Source organism: Tamandua tetradactyla, chromosome 16, assembly GCF_023851605.1.
Source record: "Tamandua tetradactyla isolate mTamTet1 chromosome 16, mTamTet1.pri, whole genome shotgun sequence".
Taxonomy (NCBI): Eukaryota; Metazoa; Chordata; class Mammalia; order Pilosa; family Myrmecophagidae; genus Tamandua; species Tamandua tetradactyla.
In genome coordinates, this window is record NC_135342.1 from 31,915,781 (window position 1) to 31,921,940 (window position 6,160).

The window sequence follows — 6,160 nt, forward strand, 5'->3', positions numbered from 1 at the left end:
CATCTTCCCAGAAGCTTTCCATAGCTATTTTTTCAGGGGTGCATGGTTTCAGTAGCATTTTAAGAACTTAGTTTTATGTGCTTTCCAGGACATTAAATTTAGAATTTTTGAAGTTTTTCACACTCATAATTCAGTTGTTTTATTTTAATTACACGTAATGAGTAAGTGAAATAAAGAGCACTGAATCTTGGTGAACTTACTATTCAACCCATGGGAAGGGAATTGTCAGAGTGGGAGGATGTGTCTTACCAGCGAGGAATGTTCCTATTCTATAAACACTCAAGAAGTTTCATGAAGGGAATGCAGAGAAAGATTTATTAATTCAGTAAGTTGATCAGGCAAAGGTGAGTTAAGGCAGAATTCTCCCCGTGTTTTTAAATGCAGGAAAAATGCTCTGGGAGGATCCCAGTGAAACAGGGTTCACTGCCTGGATGTGGAGATGCTGAGTCATTGGGGGAGATGGGGAGCAGGTCAAGTGAACATTCACCTGACTTTTATGCATATTTGTATGAATTCAAAATTTTTACTGTGAAGATTATAATTTTACAAAACTACCTATTGAAAAGAGAAATGATGAAATTACTGATAGAATAAAAACTTAACAAACAAAGATAAGGAAAAAGAAAGTGATGTGGAGGATTAGTCCTAAATGAATTTAAACAACAACATGTAGATGAGAAAGTGGGATAATGAAGTCTGTAACAGACATGCCTATGACAGGAGAGTGATCTTCAAATTACTTTGGTTACAGATCACTCATGCCTTTGAAGAACTGCCAAAAGGAATGAGACAAGACACAATTTTCACCTGATCAAGGGGTTCCACAGAGACACAGGAAGGCGCAAACTTAAGTGCCTTTTCTCTTCAGACAGAGGGAGATAAACCTACTCACCAAACAGGAGCTACAGTTAAAATACTTTTTTAATGTCACAATCTTCTAAAATTCCAGTTTGTTTTTTCACTTGGTAAATAGCCATCTTGGAGGATAGAGTAAGTAAAAGATTAATAGTAAAATGAAAATAGCAAGGCACTTTCAAAATCAGGTTACAGCCAAAATAATTCTTATATCCAGGGCCTTTAAGTCCTTAATTATGCCTTTGAGTCTGAACCCCATAATCTGAACCCCATAATCTTCAGCCTTATATCTGTTATTAAGAGGTTTGGGTTTCCTAAAGTGGAACATAGAACGAGACTTTCATCTCTAAACGGGAGGTAAACGCTAGCACTCTTTTATTAAGGGAAAACAATTTACAAACATGCTGCATTTAGTCCAACCTAATCCTAAAACAAAATAAAAACAAGCTCACTTAATAACATCTGTCACTCAAATACCAGGTGCTTGCTTAGCAGCTGGGACCTCATCATCACAAGTTTATTGCTGTTATTTCCCTGAAATGTAGCATGGACACCTGTAGATAAACCTGTGAACATCAGTGTGTTTAGCCATGAATAAGAGAAGGAAGATTTCTGTAACAAGAAGGAGAGAGGTTACATATCAGGCAGCCCAGGTTCAAGTGGACGAGTGTGGTGATCTCCCTGAGGTCTCCTCAAAAACCATATGTCCTGTGTGCCTGTGTAAGTGTGTTACAGATATAGAGTGTGTGTGAGTGTGTGTTATAGAGTGTGTGTTGATTTATGTTCCAATCCTAAAAAGCAGATTTATTTTTTCATGTACTAGATTACCTGAGACAAAATCAAACTAATAATCTGACATTGATCTGGAAAAACAAGTAGGCATTTGCTTATAGGACATTGGGTAGAGGGGTGTAACCGGTTTGAAAGGATTTGTGTCCCCTAGAAAAACCACGCCCTAGTCCTAATCCAATCTTGTGGGAGCAATCATTTCTCTTAAACCCTATCCAGCTCTCTATATTGGGGACTTGATTAGATTATCTCCATAGAGATGTGACCTGCCCAATTGTGGGTATTAATGTTTGAATAGAGGGAGATGTGACTCCTCCCATTTGATGTGGGTCTTGATTAGTCTACTGGAGTCCTTTAAAAGAGGAAACATTTTGGAAAAAGATTCAGAATGATGAGAGAGCTATGGAGTCTACCAACCAGCAACCTTTGGAGATGAAAAAGAGAACAAACCAAGGAAGCTTCAGGAAACATGTGACTTGAAAAGGAAGCTAGTAGATGTCACCATGTTTGCCACATACTTTCCATTTGGGAGAGAAACCCTAAACTTCAACAGCCTTTCATGAGTGAAGTTAGCCTCCTGTTGGTGCCTTAATTTGGGCATGTTTATAGACTTGCTTTAATTGGGATATTTTCTCAGCCTTAGAACCGAAAATTTGCAGCTCAATACATTCCTCTCTTTTAAAAGCCATTCCATTTTTGGTATATTGCATTCTGGCAACTAGCAAACTAGGACAGGTTGCACATGTGCGGATGTGGAAAGTAGGCATCCAAGCCCTGAAATAAGTGTTGGTATCCTGTGATCTCATGTTCTCCTGATTAGTGATTATCTTTTCACCTGCAGTAACAGTAACAGCAACAGTGTCTGCATGTGGAGTAGAGATTATCTCAGAAAATTAGTCATCATTTGTACAAACTGCAGGAAGCTATTAAAAGTGAATGCTAAAATATACACCAGGCATGGCAGAAACAGCTGGAGGAGAAATTACTTTTAAAATAAATCAATAAAATCCCAATGGAAGGGTGCTAAGAGGGTGACTTCGCCAACACTTACCTCATAGCCTGGAGACAGGTGGAACAAATTAAGCAACATGTAAGATGTCTGAAATGCTTAGAATTTGGACATTGGACTTAGGAATATACAGGAAAAAGAAAATACCGACACTGGCCTTCAAGAACAGCAGAACCAAAGAAAGCTTCGAAAGAAAAAGAAAACGGATCATTATTACAACAAAGTACTGGAGAAACTAATGTAGAAAAAATAGACCAAGAACAGAAGGTCTAAGAGTATAACCAGTTCCAGTAGCAACAGCAGTGACAGTTCAGCCAGTGATTCTTCATCAGAAAGTGAAGAAACACCTACCTCATCCCCCCCCCGAGGATAGTGACACTGATGACAGTTCTTCTAGTCCATCATCTTCAGCTTCCTCCACAAGCTCTTCCTCCTCCTCTCATTCAGACTCAGATCCCAGCTCCTCCAGTAGCAGTAGCACCAGCATGGACAACAGCTCTGAAGATGAACCGCCAAAGAAGAAGAAAAAGAAATAGAATTACTCCATCCATACCGGACTGATAGACTGAAAACATAAAGGGATTCTCTAAACGGAATTTAAAATATGTCAAGGCAAAAAAGATTAACTTGTCAAACATTCTAAAGTTCAGATGTTTCTGAATGTTTTACTTTGTAAGAGCATAAAAGTATAAGTAATGGATTACCTATATAAAGACTTCTATTTTAAGGGAAGTTCTGTTTTGCTATGCTATCATAAAAATATATCTCTAAAATTTAATCAAAGCTAAAATTCAGAAAGTCTGTTTCTGTAATGAAACTTATCTTTTTCTCCCTGTGAAGTAAATGCCATATATTGTTATACATCAGTGGTATGTATTTATAGTAACTTTTCAGGGTAATGCATCAGAATATCAAGACAATGAATTTCTAATGCATTTAGGTATGTCATTCTGTAAGATTAAATGCACTGTTACTGTAAGGTTATGAGTTTTCCTACTGTTGACAAATGTGCTCTATTTTTATGTTTACATTCAGAAAGTTTACCTGACTTGTCCCAAATGAAAAGTACAAGGAACTTATTAATATATTTATATCTTTTGAATTGTACAAGTTTCACATTGCTTGTTGTATCTTTCATTCTGGTTCCTTATGTTTTACAGCCAGGTTTTTCTGAGGAAAATCATGCCAGAGGAATCTAAAAAGGCACAAAAAAATCTGACACTACCTCCGAATCCGATTTGGTGACTTTTAATAAATTCAGTGTATCAGAAAAGAAATCAACCATGTAAAAGACTATCTTAGGTAAAAGTGATATAAATACCTTTGTTTCATGATATGGTACCATTAAATGGAGAAAAGAAGGTAAGAGGAAGAGGTGAGTTTTATGAAAATAAGGGCAATGTCAGTTGCCTTTTTTAAAGATTTTTTTTTTGCCTTTCATAAAGATTGCCTTTTGCCATTTCTGCAATTACAGTATGATAGTGTATATGGTAGTTGGTCGTATAGAAAAGTCTACTGCATAAATATGAATGACTTGGATTAAATCTGGTATGCTGACATCATTGAAATCTAGCTAAAGTCAGGTTTAAAAGCAAATAGTGGGCGGGCCATGGTGGATGAGCAGGCAGAGTTCTCGCCTGCCATACTGGAGTCCCGGGTTCAATTCCCAGTGCCTGCCCACAGAAAAAGAATGAAAGAAAAGCAAATACTGAACCATATTTCTTAAAAGTAAAATACTTTGTAGTGATGAGACTATTTGGTTTAACATCACATTATTCTGTGATGTCTTTTAAACTCTTTGGAAAGTCAAAAGAGATCTTGGTTTGAATTCAGTATTGTAAAAGCTATAAATCCTAAGTCGTTTTTATATTTTTATGAAAAAGTAGTAGAAAATTACTTTCAAAGGAAATAGGCTTCTATTTCATCTTGAGGTATATGTATGTTTGAGTTTTAGAAGCCTGAGATTGCTTGTAAGGTTTACAGAACCATCTGCTTTCAATGATTGTAAATCAAATCTCAAACTATCATAGACTACATACAGAATGTATCAAGGACAGGTAAATTTAATAAATTATTAATTAAATACATTTTACAGTATTTTTGATCTGTAAAGGTAATTTTGGCAGTTAAAGAACTTGGAAGAGAAAAATACGTATACATACCCTGTAATACTTGCAGTTACTAAAACTCAGAGTTGTGCTTACAAGCTTGAAAAAAATTCCAATGGAAAGAAACTGAGATCTAAAAATTGAAAAAAGAACAATTAGTGTGTGGTTCTGCAGCATCTTAAACAACTTGTTGTTCTGGGTTCCAATTTATGATTCTTTCCATTTCTGAGACTACTGAGAGTACTATTAGAGGATGCCATGATAAACTTTCTGCTAATAAATGAGATCCCCTGAATGAAATGGACACAGTACTAGAAACACAGAGATTATATACAGTGACTCAGGAACAAATAGTAGATCTCTGCAAAACAATCACTAGTAAAGAGATTGAATCAGTGAAAAAAACCTCCCAACAAAGAAATTCACAGGGAAATTTTACCAAATATTCCAAAGAGAATTTACAGCAATTCTTCTCAGATTTTTCTAGAAAACTAAATAAGGGGAAAGACTCCTTAATTAATTCTGTGATGTCAACAAAGCCATACAAAGGTGCTACAAGAAAAGTAAATTGCAGATCAACATCTCTTATGAAAATAGATGCAAAAAAAGTCCTCAACAAAGTAATAGCAGACTGAATCCAATGGCACATTAAAATATTATATGCCAGGGTGGGCAATGGTGGCACAGTGTCAGAGCTCACCTGCCATGCCAGAGACCTGGGTTTGATTGCTGGTGCCTGCCCATGGCAAAAAAAAAAGGATATTATATGCCATGATCAAATGGAATTGATCTCAGGGGTGTAAGGATGTTCTGATATAAGAAAATCAATTATTGTAATACACTACATTAAATGAAATAAGAGGAAAAAAGATGATTGCTCAATTGATGCAGAAAGCACAGGTGACAAACCATAGCATCTCTTCTGTATAAATAGAGAACAGCAGGAATGTTCCTCAACATAATAAATGACATATATAAAAAACCTACAGCTAACATCATACAGAATGGTGATAGTCTGAAGGCTTTCTCCCTAAAATCAAGAACAAGACAAGGATGCACACTGACACCACTGTTATTCAACATTACCCAGAAGCTCTAGCCAGAGTGATTATGTAAAAATGTTATAAAAGACATCCAATATGAAAAGAAATAAGTAAAATTCTCCCTATTTGCAGATGACATAAAGGGTGGAGTGTCATGGTCAGGTTCATGTGTGAACTTGGCCAAGTGGTGGTCCTGCTTGTCTGGTTGGGCAAGTCTGGCTGGCGGTTGCAATGAGGACATCTCATAGAATTAAATCATGATCATGTCAACTGCGTCCACAGCTGATTCCATTTGTAATCAGCCAAGGTTGTGTCTTCTGCAATGAGTGATGCTTAATATAATTACTGGATGCCTT

At 36.4% G+C, this 6,160-nt stretch overlaps 1 pseudogene; it reads left to right on the plus strand.

Moving 5' to 3' along the window:
• Positions 1 to 1,445: 1,445 nt before the first annotated feature.
• On the plus strand, positions 1,446 to 3,189 carry LOC143658407 (uncharacterized; annotated as a pseudogene).
• Positions 3,190 to 6,160: the final 2,971 nt, after the last annotated feature.